The 15,665-nt window shown below is 34.6% G+C and overlaps 1 protein-coding gene across 7 annotated transcripts in view; it reads left to right on the top strand.

The window, feature by feature from the left end:
- The window catches only part of Csmd3 (CUB and Sushi multiple domains 3), a 1,145,339-nt gene that overhangs the window by 506,256 nt on the left and 623,418 nt on the right, over window positions 1-15,665 (top strand). The gene's annotated exons all lie outside the window — the stretch shown is intronic.

The following is a 15,665-nucleotide window of genomic DNA, read 5'->3' as shown; positions in this document are numbered from 1 at the left end:
TTTTGAGACAGGGTCTAGCTTTGTGCTCGTGACTAGCCTGAAACTCCTTATTTCCACCAGGATAGGCTCTCAAATATACAGTGGTCCCCTATTTCTGTCTCCCTAATTCATCGGTTATGGGTGTTATAGGTGTTCACCACAATCTATGCATAATCTTTCTAAACTTTACCAAAACTTTATTTGTGAATTCACCTTTGCCATTTCTGTTGTTTGTTCATGTGCCTATGGTTACTTTTAATGATGACATATTGGAATTTTTTTTAAGTGTATCAATTGTCAAGAGTTTTTAGTTCTCTCAAGGAGCCTTCTTTTAGTCGCCACACCCAGGGGATTCTTCTCAGATATGCGGAGGAAGATGTCAGAATAGAGAGGGGCATATGTACTAGGTACTATAAAGAGAAAATATATTTCAGGATTAGCTACATATAGAAGGAGGGTGCAGTAAGAAAGGATTAAAAATGATGTTCAAGTGTGTATGAATAGAACAATCTTGTGCTGTTAATAAATATGAAGGAACTGAAAATGGAGTTATGTGGGAGGGAATCCATGATTACTACAACATTGTCACTATTATTTTTAACATTCACTATGTGCCAGGCATTATGTTAACAACTGCATATACTTTGTCTCATTTACTTCTCAAAAAAAAAAAAAGGAGACAGTGCCATCACCATTTTAGAAATAAAAAGCATAAGGCAGAGAGGGATGCAGCCTTCCAAAACTTAAAAGGCTGCAACATTTTTTTTTAAAGTATTCTCAAAAGATGAGGAAAAGATGCCAGATCTCACAGCATCAAAAAGGCACACACAAAGAAAAAAATACAAGTAATGCACATTGTATTCACTTGGCAATGGCAACCTAGGCTGAGAAATTCAGAAGCTCAATGGAAGTTTTTGGTCCCATATAAATTTATTTCCTCTTGACATTTTTATGTTAAGGTCTTAAAGGATGGTATGTAATGCAACACTAAAGGTACATTATTAATACAATGAAGATGATAAAATTTAAGAGTAAGAATTAAATACAGCTAGGCATGACAACATATATCCATCATCCAAGCATTTAGGAGGTAGAGATAGAGGATCAGGAGTTAAAAATCATTGCCAGCTAACTTGAAAGATCTAAGCCATATGAGCTACTATATCAAAACACCAATAAACTACATGAAACTAAGTACTTATATATAATTGTGCATTCAATTTTTTAAATTCTACTCTACTGTGTTTAGCATTGTAGATGCCAAACATACAGACATATGAGCTCTCATATATGCATGCATCACACACACACACATACACACACACACACACACACACACACACACACACACACACACACACACACATACACACAGAGAGAGAGAGAGAGAGAGAGAGAGAGAGAGAGAGAGAGAGAGAGAGAATATTGTTTTAAAAGTCCACATATACCAATGACACAGCGAAAACAAACTTTTTCCAGCTTTGAATCATAAAAACATGTTTAATGCACTTTAAACATGTGAAACAATATGGGATAACACGTTTCATGGGACTTGTTTTTATCAGAGTCCTGGACTGGTCTACTCTCAACTATAAATTATAGCTCTTAAAAAGTTATCATGGCTTGTGAGTCAAATATTTCATGCATTCTAATACTTCCTAGATTCTTATATACATTTTTCATAACAAATAATGTTAAGAAATGTGATTTATTATAGAAATGGAGATTAATGTTAAAATGGGATCGAACTCTCACACAAGGAGTTCTAGCCAAATTATGGAATTTAAGATCTATATAAAGTAAAACTGAGATGATAAACCTTGTTTTTTTTTTACTCAGAACTTTCATTTTTGTAACACTGGATGAATCATGTTTGTGATTGAAGATTATTCTAAGGCAGAAATACTGTTGCATTTTCTGTCGTTTTCCATAAATGCTAGTTCTGAATTGACTGCCGTGTCCAGAAATGTTTTTGATTGTTTATCTTGTTTCTCTTACATTCTAACATACATCCTTGGTGTCATGTATAGTATAGAAACATTCATTTTATTATTGTCAACTGGGATGTATAAACACTACACATTAAAGGGTCATAGATTGTCACAATTCCATCTAAATTTACAGTTTCTCCAGACCTTAACCATGTCTACAAAGATTTATTTGCTATTGCTCATGAGGCACACATGTGTATGGCTTATAAGACATACATTGCTACTAGAAATCACTCACTGCAGTTCTGGAAAAAAGTAATGGAGGGAACCTGCTGACATAGTAATTGAAATTTTAAAATGACTATCCACCGTGAGTATGAACAAAGAATAGTTCTTGTGTCTCATGGGTGCTTGGACAGAAAAAATATGCCTTTGTTCCAAAAAGTGCTGTAAAAAGCAGTATCAGTGTACTGTGCCTTTGAGAAATCATTAATATAGCTCTGTCCACACACTGCATGGCTGAGAAATGGTGGAATTATTAATTTTAAAGGGACATAATTTTGCATTGATAGCAGCACATTATAAACTAAAACAATTGAAATTAATAATTAATATTATGATTGTATTGAAACTCAAGTAATAAGTATCATTTCTTAAATATGACATATGTCTATGAAGAATTTGCCATTTTAAAGTTACAAAAGCAATTGTTTTTTAGTTGAGTATGTAATAGATTCCCCAAAAGACGCTTATGCACATTATCAGCTTTTAAAATGATCGGCATACTCATTGGAGATTTCTGTATGTTTAGTGAGAGTTGTGACAAAAATATATAATTTTGTTAATTTGAAAACATTTAAGAAATTTAACCATAGTACCCTCAACAAATTATTTCAGCATTTATCGGTGGCTGTAAGCAGCCAGGATTTGGTTTTTGTTTTGTTTTTGTTTTTGTTTGTTTTTTTTTTTTAACACAATGTCATGTAAAACAGTAGAACTAGTGGGCCAGACAACTAAGGGTGTACTGGTAGAAAAGGCAAGGGAAAACTAAAATCCCGTTCTCTTACATAAAAGCCACAAAACCACTCACAAGACCACTCATTAACTACTGCATTCAATCCTTCCATAAATTATCTTTTTATTAACTTATTAATGTACTAATCTATTTATATTCATTCAACACGTAGCGTGAGTAGTTATGGTAAATTAAATGCTATATATAATGCAGCATATGAATTTGATATTCATTTGCTTTAATCTACAAATCATACACACAAATGTAGGAAGTATGCAGTAGACTCTGTAACATGACAGGTGCAACCATTTGTGATTTCAGGTAAGAAAGATGGTTTTGACCTTTGAAATAATCTGACATGTTGACCTGGAAAAAAAAAAAATACTGTGAACGTCATTCCAAATAGGACGTGGATACCGTAATTAAACTTACAATGGGAATGGCAAATCTAGAGAGTGAGCTGGAGGAGGAGGACTGTTTAAGTTTTTTAAGTTTGTAAATAGATAAAAAGTAAGAGATAACAAATTTGTGTTATAGAGCCATTCCTTAAAATATGTTAGGAAGCCCCCTGCACACAGTCTTGCTGTGAGTGGTTCTAAATTCTACTACTGCAGAGCGTTCAGGTCTTTCCATTTCAGCTACAGTATAGCTATATCTGGTTGGTAGATGAATTACAACAATTGCATACTTTTAGTTCAGTGTTCAAAGAATCTATGTTTCTCTTCTTTCCTGCAAGTCAAAAACATGAAATAATCATTATATAAATTATTTCAGGTCTCATTCAGGGTCTTAAGTATTGAAATCTCTTTAAAGTGATCATATTTAAGCTATTTCATAGTGTCCGATGATGTAAGTATTACAACATTTAAATACTTGAATTTAACCTGAAATTCTGCAAAGTTTTAACCATTGTGAGTGGGATAAAGCTGTGCTAATACTCATGCTTCTACTGGTTGCCAATCTTCTGATCACCAAAATGAACCAGAATTCATGTCTAAGTTTATTTATTTAACTCTGAACAATTTTCCAGCACCTCAATATTGAAGAGATTGCCCTTCAGTTTTCATTTATGTGTGCTCTGTTCTTGAATGACAAAGTAAAACAATCACATTCTTTCAATCTTTCATGTTTCGCCTCCTCATTCTCTTGTCTTCAAACATATAGTATAGCATATATACCACCTCAGCCACTCAGACAGACAGACAGACAGACAGACAGACACACACACACACACACACACACACACACACACACACACACACACACACACTTCCCAAAATTCTTAGAGTTTGAATGAAGCAGCTTCAGTCATCAGTGTGGTCCATTGATCCACTGTATCAGATTCAACAAAATGACCTAAATGAGGTTTAATTAATTTCCTCATACACAACATGAAAACTGTGTACATTTTCTGAATAATTGCTAAGCAAACCTAAAAAATATGACCCTCCTTAACCAGTGTCTCTGATCACCCTTGGAAGACTTAAGATGTTATATGTTAGGTCTCCTCTTACATTTCGTTTGTGTTTGTAATGCTTAAACCATGGACTATTGCACACCTATTTCTGTACAAACAATGTTGGCAAAAATAAGCACTTAATAAAATTGTTCTAAGGTTTATTTAAATACCTCAAATAATTTGAGAAGTTGGGAATGTGATCATTGTAAGCATGAAGAGTTGACCTGGTAGAATGCTTATTGGGATACACAACTAGAAAAATTTAGCCAAGAACAATGCAGAACCTTCTAGAGTTGATCATCCAGACACACACATAGCAGGTGTTTTTCTGTAGCTGTTATTCATGCTATTTTCGTTTCTTGGAATTATTTTACAGATCAAGTGATGCATAATAAGGATGGTATTAGCACCTAATAGAGTGCCATATGGCAAAGGAGATAGGCAGATGGTATAGATATGAAAGTTTATCACATTTGTATTTCTTACTGGTTGCTGTTTTTCTAAAAGCAGTAGCTTGAAGGTTTAATACACAAATTTTATTGACAAATAAACCATACAATGCTCTATCAAAAATTGGAGGAAGTTTGGTTTGACATGGTATTTGATAGCTATAAATGGTGTTGCATGTATATGTGTGTGTGTATTTATGTGTGTCTGTATAAGACAGACTCATACAGAAGTAGGTAATTTAAAATTAAAATGACCAATAATAGATATCTTTCTCTTCATATAACTATTTTAAATATATTCAACACATGTTGCTGTGCTAATAAATTTTTGGAAAATATATAAATTAACAAAGAATTGCTTCTGTTCTTTTATATAGACAGATATCAGCAATGACCAATGATAACCTTTCTATTTCCAACTCAGTTACCTCCTACAAGCATTTTTTTTACCCATTTTATTTCTCTTTCTGAGACTTTCTGAGTTTGCTTATTTATAAATCCGTGAATTTACATACAAAAGATGACGGGCACAGGCTTTTTCCGTGATTGACTCCAAGGACTTTCAATAACCTGTGTTTTTACTAGACTGTTAGACTCAATCTGGTCATCATTAGCTCAGTATCCTTTCTTAAGTTCCCAGATCCAGTATCTGTTTCAGTTCTTGACACACATAGGCAATAATACATTTTAAAAAGTGTGGTAAACTATTTATCTATTATTACAAATTTTTTTTTTTTTTTGGTTTTTCGAGACAGGGTTTCTTTGTGTAGCTTTGCACTTTTCCTGGAACTCACTTGGTAGCCCAGGCTGGCTTCGAACTCACAGAGATCCGCCTGGCTCTGCCTCCCGAGGGCTGGGATTAAAGGCGTGCGCCACCACCACCGGGCTGTTATTACAAAATATTATAGTGCTGATTGGTATTGTAGCATAGGTGTTAGTTTATTTTTTAAATTAGGGAAAATATGCATTTGTTTTTTTTCTCAAACTTGTTCTACAAACTGATCAATAATAACTTATATTATATGAATCTTTTGTAACTCATTTGTCACAAACTTATGACTTTATATTACAATAAATATAATATGTTTTGTGTCTATATTTACTATCAATGCACATTTACCTGATATTGAGTTTTGAAATAATACCACTAAAAATGTTAAGGTTATGATGTGAACTTGAAATGTGCTGTTAATACTTATAGATTTTAAAATTGTTAAATATATTTTAAATTTAAGTAATAAATACATATTTTAATGTTTTTTGAGAATTTCATGTAGGTGTTTACATAATTTCCTCTTCCTCTCCTCCCTCCAACTCTTCCCATGTCTGCCCTACTCCATTTAAAATTTATTGCCTCTTATATTGTGACATTCACATGCACATATATTTAAATTTATAAGTAAAACCTGTTGAGTCCCTTTATGATTACACATTGTGTGGTGTGTGTGTGTGTGTGTGTGTGTGTGTGTGTGTGTGTGTGTGTTTGTGTGTGCATGTGTGAGTTTAGGGATCCCCAGTTGTATTGGATAACTTTAGGAATCTGGTCTCTGAAGAACACTGATTCTCCCTTTTTCCAGGAGCCAGTTATTGCCTGTTGATCTTCATCTAGGAGTGAGACGACTTCTCTGAGCTTTCCCCCATCCGTGTTGGCTGTCAACTGGTGTTGATACTGTTCAGGTCTTGTTTAGAGGTGGTATAGAAAGACTGTAGGAGACGATTATGGTTTTTTTTTTCCTTTAATGTGTGAGTGTGTATGTGTGTGTGTGTGAGTGTGTGTGTGTGTGTGTGTGTGTGTGTGTGTGTACTCACTCGTGTGTATGCCAGGATATACTTGTGGAGGTCACAGCAAAACTTTAGGAACTCAGTCCTCTTTTTCTAATCTTCTTTGTCTAAGTATGTACCTCAGATCACCTGCTTGGTAGTAGTTGCCATATCGCATTGAACCTTCACATTGGCCTGGCCTTTGATGAGCCTTTAATTTACTTCCATTTAATTTTTACCTGTGAATTTACTATGGATCTAAATTCATTCTTTTGTTTGTGGGTTTTATGTTTTCCACCACCATTCATTAAAAGGGTATCTTCTCATTCATAAAATGGTTATTCTCCAAGGAAGTATATATGTTTGTGTGTGTGTGTGTGTGTGTGTGTGTGTGTGTGTGTGTGTGTGCATCTGTCTGTCTTTGTATGCTTGCATATGTACACCAAAGAGAATATGTAGGAATTTAACCTTACACAGTGCTGGAGGAAATGTAATTGAATATAATGATTCTGTAAAACAGTATGAAAAGTCTAAAACATAGTTATATATCTAATATATGATCAGGTAATTAAATCACTTGCTATAGAATTCCAGGTAGATAAAACTAGTAAACTGATGGTATATTTGCAATCCTACATTTATTGCAACAATACTTATAATAGTTGCCAAGATATTTAATGAAACTAAACATCTACAAAACTTAAATAGGTGAACATATGTGTTACATATACATCTTGGAATATTATTTAGCCTTAGGAAAGGAAATATTATAACCTGTGACAACATGAATTAACTTGGAAATCATTCTATTAAGTGAAATAAGCCCACTGGGGTAAAAAAAAAACCTTGTAATTTCACTTATATGTGGAGTTTAAAACATGATCTCAAATAAACAGAAAGTAAAATAATGACTGCAAAATGCTAGGTATTAGAGAGCATGGGAAGATATTGTTCAAGCAGAATGGATATATTTAGGGGTGTATTTTACAATATCGAGAGTACTTGTCAATACTGTGTTGTATATCAAGTAATTATTAATAGAGCATATTTTAAATGTTACTATAACAATGAAGCTAAAAGAACTTGGTAATGCTTATGTTAATTAACACATATATAAAGTATTATTAAACATTTTTTGTTTTATATATAAATTAATAATGTTATAACATAGTAATGGTGAAAATGTAAATTAAATCAATAAAGAACAACAGAAAAGAGACTATATTCCAAGAGAAACAACATGAAAGGTGGTATGTCCTCTCAGCAGGCTATTATAACAATTTCAGTAAAAACAAAAATGACTTTAGATTAAGCCAATAATAAGAAATATGCAGAGGATGCATGAAAAGATTGTTTTGAGATGACTCAAGTATTAAGGACAGGAGAAGAAATGTCAATGTCTAAAGAAGACTGAAAAAAGGAGGCACTAAAGCCAGGGATGGAGCATAGATGAGAGCTGTGTTCCAGACAGACAGAAGAGAAACGTTTCATAATTTGTGGACAAAACTACAAAGCAGTGTTACAAGGAATCCAAGAAAATAACTCTCTTAATTCAACCACCAAGAGGTCCTATTGTGCACTTGGTAAAATCACTTTCTTAGAATCCATGATGCAAAGGGCACACTAGTATTAAAGTAGTGGGAAAACTTAGGCTCACAGAGCAAACCAGAAGCTCGATGGGAAAGCAAAAGACAATGAGTTAGGTTGGTAGACAGGGATTTCTCATTTGAAATACGAGCAGCTTATGTTTTGATGACAGACATCCAAAGCTTGTGAAAAGATGAAGATACTGGCATGGGATGAGCCTTTCAGAAGAATACAGTCCTGCGAGGTGAAGGATTTGAGGAACAGAATGGAGGTGATGAGATTTTCTTTGCATAGAAATGATATATCTCCTCCATTGATGTAGGACAACATGAGAAAGGGCTGTAGAGAATTCTCCCCTTTGTGAAGTAGCAGCAGAAGGCATCATCCGTCAGGAATCGAATCTGCACCACCCCTTGTATTGGCTGGTTTTATGTATCAACTTGATACAAGCTAGAGTCATCAAAGAGGAAGGAGCCTCAGTTAAGGAAATGCATCCAGGTGATCCAGCTGTAAGGCATTTTCTTAATTAGTGATCAAAGGAGGAGAGCCCAGCCCATGGTGGGTGGTGGTGTTCTTGGGCTGGTAGTCCTGGGTTCAATAAGAAAGCAGGTTGAGCAAGCCATGTGAAGCAAGCCAGTAAGCATCATCACACCAGGACCTCTGCATCAGCTCCTGCCTCTAGCTACTAGGATCCTGCTGTGTTTGAGTTCCCGTTGTAACTTCCTTCATTGATAAACAGCAACATGGAAGAATAAGCCAAACAAACCCATTAAATCCATAATTTGTTTTTTGGTTACAGTGTTTCCTTACAGCAATAGAAACCCTAACTAACACTGCCCTTTGTTTTTCCTGTGAAGTCAATTGAGGAGGGGCAGTTTTATAGGGAGATTGGAACTGTGGCTAAAGTCTACATGAGCAGGAACTAGGGAGGTCAGCAGTCAGTCAGCCTCAGAAACACAATTATATCCTAAGGGTTCCATGAGACCCTTTGGTTCTCATTGCTAGATGAACATTTTAATCATCTGAAGAGCTTTTAAAAATAAGAATACATGCCTGCAGCCAACCTCGGACCAATTAAATTGAATCTCTAGAGGATAATTCACTTAGCACCACCCTCTCTGTAATAAATCAATTCATTTAACTGCATCAAGGATTCAGAAAACAACTTGAAGCGATCCTGCTTCTTAGGCAGATTCTCGATTATTCCAAAGGAGTAATGCACTCACTAGCATGATATTTGGAATCCTCAGTTACCTCTGTGATGCTCCTGATTGACAAATTGGCAAATGGACATTTGCTTCACCAGAGCACTGAACCAGAGCAGCAGTTCCTACTTCCGCTATTCCCTGAATGCACTCAGGTGACAAGAGCATTCTACATCTGCATGTTCACTGTCAAAAAAGCACTCCTTTCAGGTTCACCAGGAACTACCAGGTGAAATGGAAAGTAGTTTCTTTTCAAATATGTATTTTAGGGGAAGGAAACGAAATGGGGTCAGACCTAAAAAATGCATATAATTTGCAATGTGCCAACTTTTTGGGCCACCTTTAGCTTACTCATTCCAAAGAACCAAGACTAGGCAAAGTTAGGTTTATATCATGATAACAATGTAGAGGAAAATATTAAATAAACAAATGTGTCTTGATGAAGCGTGGATTTTTTAGAGTGTGACACAAGTAGCAACATTTTATTAACACATTCAATATTTTGATTCCCCTTTTCCTTGTTATGGGCTATGAATTAGTCTGTATCTTATGCAGCCCTTGCAATATTGTATTATAGTTTCATTTTTAAACAAAACAGATATTGAATTTTTATTACTATGAAGAATGGCTAGAGATATTGCTTAGTGGGTAAAAACACTTGTTTCAAGCGTATGACCTGAGTTTGATCCTTAGAACCAACATAGTGGAGGGGTATGACCAGCTCCCACTGATGATGCTCTTAATGCTGCGTGTACACTGTGGCTTATGTATCATGGCATGTGTCCTGCCCTCTGCCTGCCCCCCACACAAAATACATTTAAATTATACTTTAAAAGTTGTTGTAAACATACCAGGGATGCCACTAGGGTAGAGTAAAGGGACCAGAAGGGCAGAAACAGGAGTGAGCAACTTTGACATAAAAATGTTCAGAGTTCTTTCCTTAAAACCATCATGATGGAAATGACTAATTTCTAGAAAAAAAAAAAACTCTTGAAAATTTAAAATTTAAATGAAATGTCAATATCCATGACTGCTGTGTTTTCTCTTTTTCTTTTCTATGTTAGTAGAAAAGGTTTTGTTGTTGCTTTGGATATTGTACTAGAAATTTTTATTATATCTGGGAAAAGTAAAACCATGTCTGGGGAATTTGGTATATTCATCATGTTTCATGTTTCAAAATGATACTCTAGACTTATTTCCAAGTCACAAATGTTTATAGTTAGACTTGACCTTGAATAAATGTTTATTTCAGTGTTCAAAAAAGCCAAACATTTGTGTCTTGCAGATTCTGCAAATATGTCTTTATTCTGAAAATGAACACATGGATCATTCTGAAACTGTTATTTTATCCACTAATACCTCATACTTCTCTGGTTTCTCTGAATCAGCCACTAACTTCTTAGAAGAAAACTATCAGTAGAATGATTAAATCTAAAAACATGGACCAGATGAGGAACTTCTAATTCTTTCTACATCAGTTTCTCCAAATGTCAAATATGGCTTCTTGTTTGACTGACTAAAGAACTGTCTCTGGGAAGCCCCTCATCTATCAGTGCTTTCATTTGTTTTTAATTTGCTTCTTAAATTTTCCTTCCAACAGGCCAAGGGAGAAAAAGGACTCCCACAAATCTTTTAATAAATTAAAATGCTACAAAGATCACAATTATAACTGTTATAGTTACAATATAACTCCCGTTACTTTCTTCCCTCCAGATCCTCTCATATACCTTTCTTCCCTTTCTCTTCCAACTCATGGTCTGTTTTTGCCTTAATTGTTATTAGATGTATATTTGTATTTGTGTATATATATATATATATATATATATATATATATATATATATATATTCCTAAATATAACCCACTCATCTGTATAATGTTACTTGTATGCATGTTTATGCTCCACCCATCTCTTTCTGTATACGCATCTGTATATTTATACAATCATTTTAGCGCAAAGGTAGAAAGAGGATTTAGTTATCTTCAGATAGTGAAGTGATTTATTGTGTTTCAACTACCAAACTTGTCAGAATAACTTAGCATCTTCTTTGATTAATCAAGGAAATCAGAAATATAATGTGGAATGAAGCTCCCTAAATATGAACTAGCTAAATTCTTGAAAGATACTTGTATAGGCTTTACTACTTCATTTCAACAACATGCATTTACTTTAGCCTTGAAATTTGCTTTGCTTGTCATGGGTAGAGTGCTCATATAGACAAAACCTCTGTTTTAGAATATCATTTTTCTCTGTAGGTTTACCACCCCTTTATTATTTTTATTTTTCTAAAAATTTTATTAATTTTCTTCTTAGAAGTATAAATGATGCGTTCTAGTTACTCTGTCTCCCTCCCTCTCTTTACGTCTCCTCATCCTGTGAACATCACTTCCTCCCTACAAGTTCATTTGCCTGATTCATGACTATTGATTTTGTTTTGTAACTCATTTGTCTGAATGAGGCCATCTTCAGGAACATTAGATTGTAGCTATACATTAGAGGCTGGAGGAATCATCTGTGGGGACTCAAATAAAGCCAGAAACTCCCTTTCTCTGAATCTCTCTTTAGCAAATAACACAGTGGAGGGATGAGGCGTTCCATGCTCTCGCTCCATCCATGGACAGGACCCATTCTTGTTCATAGTAATTACAAGCTTCCAAAACATTTATGGTGAGCCAGCCGTATGGCTCATCTGGTAAAGTCCCTTGCAGGAAGAGCCTGAGGACCTGAGTTTGATCTCAAAGACCCATGGTAGAAGGCTAGAATTAACACCAGTGAATTATCATCTGCCCTCCATGAGCATGCACAAACACACACACACACACACACACACACACACACACACACACACACACAAATAAAACATACACACACAATTCATGTGCACACACACAGGTATACACTAATAATAATAAAATTAAAATTAAAAAAATACTATATGATATTTTGCAGCTTCAAAGCAACTACCTGACACTTCTTAAATTTATTCATTTTAGACCTAGACAGAAGAGCTTCTATCAGTTCTAAATAAGAAGATACATCCGGGCCTGATATTTCCTTCTTTATGTCATTTTAGTGAAGTGCAGACCAGATTTGGGGGTCAGAGGTTTGAGTTTAATATTCATTGGGTGTTTATTGTGATAGTATTTACAAATGTTGTTTTCAATTTCCATTCTGTTACAGGAACTATTTCATTTGTAGAGGTGGAATATATGATAATTTCACAGGTGATAAACTATGTCAGATAAACTTCTATACAGATCAGTATTGAGGATGGAAAACTAGATGAGGAATAGCTTCAAATCCATATCATTTTTACTTACCACAATGGATGAAAGAGCACAAAACAGTGATAAGTGCAGATTATCCAAACCATGGACATGATGAATTTCAGTTCAATTTTGCAAAAGTTCACAACAACTTTGGCTCTTATGAAATTAGTTGCAAATAAGGCTGATTCTTGGTCTTAGGATTTATGAGTCTTTTAGCTTTTACTACAGGGAATTTTTCTTTTCTGTGCCATATATCCCCTGGCTAAGCAGCATGTATGGATTCTGTTCAAAGAATTTTTCTGAATTAACTTTCCATTTGTTCTGCTTCATGTCCCCAAGCTATCCGCTTGGGAGGAGATTGGCAGGAGAACAAAACGGGTGGAGATTATGTAAATACAGTATTCATGTTTAAAATTTTCAAAAATAATGAATATATAGAGAGAAACGAGAATATATACATATATGCATATATGTGTGTGCACGTGTATGTGTAAATATTCCTTTTAGAATATATACACTCAGGCAGGCATAGTGGCACATACCTTTGATATCAGCACATGGGAGGCAGAGGCAGGAAGACATCTATAGGTTTGAGGCCACCCTGATTTACATAGGGAGTTACACGGAAGCTAGCACTATGGAGATAAACCCTTTCTCCAAAAAACCAAAATCAACAAAAAAGAAATACACACAGAAAATGCACATATATTTACATATATTATTATATGTGATCTATCTCCATATAATAGCGGAACAATTAAAGAAAAAAAAGGTAAAAGGACTGGAATTTGGGAGAAATCAAAGAGAGGATTACATAGGAGAAATTGGAAAAAGGAAAGGGGAAATGATGTAATTATACAGTAATTTCAAACAGTACAATTTCAATTAAATAATATCACCTTAAAACTGGTAAGTTTCCTCCATTCTAAACATAACCAACATATTTTGTAGAGAAGCAGTCGAAGTTGTATTATTTATTTTGTTTATAATTATTATGATAAACATGGACAAATATAACTGTGTTTCAATATTGTACTCCAGGAAGCAGGAAGTAAATATTAATCCATACAACTGACTAGATTTGAAAAAAAACACACAAATTGTAGATCCATATTCTAACATAGTAAAGGGGGATATAAAGGTTGCTGAGAAAAAGAATATTTGGATGTTGGAAATGAAAGGAAAAGGGGGGAAATTAATGTTGTTGAACTATTGAGAAATCCAGAAAGAAGTTTGAACCTTGATTAAATGTATTCATAGAACACACTTGGGTGAGATGTAAGAAAGAAAAAAAAGACTCATAAGTAGCAACTAATTCTTATTGTTACATTATTTGTGTCACAATCATGTAAATTTCCTGCCTTGAATGCCCAAAACACTTAGTAATTGACAATGCCCAGAAATGATTAATAAATCAGTACAAAAGCTAGTTGTCTTTCTTCAAATTATTCATTTTTTAAAAATTCATGAGTAAGTTAAAAATATTTAGCAGTTATGCAGATTGAATTTTTTGTTGGTTTGTTTGTTTTCGAGACAGGGTTTCTCTGTGTAGTTTGGGTGCCTGTCCTGGATCTCGCTCTGTAGGCCAGGCTGGCCTCGAACTCACAGAGATCCACCTGCCTCTGCCTCCTGAGTGCTGGGATTAAAGGTGTGCACCACCACCATCAAGTACAGCTTGGCTTTTTAAAGCAATGAAAGACTTCTGGGTTGTACTGTTTTATTGTATACTGCCTAATGGAGAACTTTGAGATGCAAACATCAGTCAATGTGTTTTAGCTTTTGAACTCTGTACATACAACAAAAGATGATCAGAATCATGGACCCAGTACCGTGAAGAATCTGGCATTTGCCAAGTATGCAAATTGAGAATGAAGTTAGCATCATACAGTAGATATCTTAAACAAGAAGTTTAAGTTTGTGATCATAGTTCTGTAGGGTGAACATATCTGGTCAGTCTACCAGAAAAATAGAATTTCATTGAAGGCCTTTTCTAAGTTGCTGACAGTTGACTAGTGGATCTTCATACTCTAAAGAGCTCCCCAACCTCTTATATGGAAACTATTCTTCCTCATGTGTTCTCCAACATTACAACCCAATAAGTACCCCAAATCTCCCCGGATACACTCTATCACTTTAGGAATTTGATAGCAACTTAAATTTCAGGGGGATATAAATGTTCAGCTACAAACTTGCCATGTTTTTGTGGGTTTTGGCAATGCCATCTTTATTTCTACAATGTTTTGGCTTCTATTATATTTTCCTGTGAGAATTCTCATTAGTCAGACACTCTGATTAATCTCAGTGCCAGAAGCTGAGACCAAATCTATTCAATTTTCTTCACACAGCATTTAATTAAGATAATCATCAACAGGACTTGAACTGCAGAACAAGACCAACCTCTAGGGACACAGATCTAATGTGCAGAACAAATCATACCAACATCAGAGTTTCCTTTAGAATGAAAGCTGGATTTCTTTCAGTTTGTGTACTGATCTTTGCACTTATCCTGAAGCTTTAATTTAGGTAGTCCAAGATGTGTTACCTACCACATTGACCCTTTAAACAGGTCTAATTCCATTCTGTCAACTGTGGGAACCCTAGCCTGTGAGCAGAGGCTAAGCAGAGTGCCTCCAGAACTGAGGTAATGTCATTGAACATTTCAGCAAAAATCGGGAACTCATTTTATACAACATTTTCTAATTAATTAATAATGTTCATTAAAATAAATAAGTGATCTCAGAGTTCAGAAAAACCTGAGTCTATATCACAGTAGTTTCACAAGTGGTCAAGACTGTTTCATATTAGAAAGCTATCTACAATTATACAACAATTAAAGGATCTATAAATAAAGTCTCATTACAGTTTTTCAAATTTATTCCTTTTTATTTTACAGACAAAAAGATACATATTTGTAATACACTACATTTGCTTTGAGAGCATGTAGATTGTCAAATGTATAAAACTAACTTATTAATATTCACAGTGCTTCACATGTTTATAGCTATGGGGAG

The sequence above is a fragment of the Peromyscus californicus genome, unplaced genomic scaffold (genome assembly GCF_007827085.1).
Source record: "Peromyscus californicus insignis strain IS unplaced genomic scaffold, ASM782708v3 Scaffold_20__1_contigs__length_68692818, whole genome shotgun sequence".
Classification (NCBI taxonomy): Eukaryota; Metazoa; Chordata; class Mammalia; order Rodentia; family Cricetidae; genus Peromyscus; species Peromyscus californicus.
This window is presented reverse-complemented; position numbering and strand designations above follow the sequence as displayed.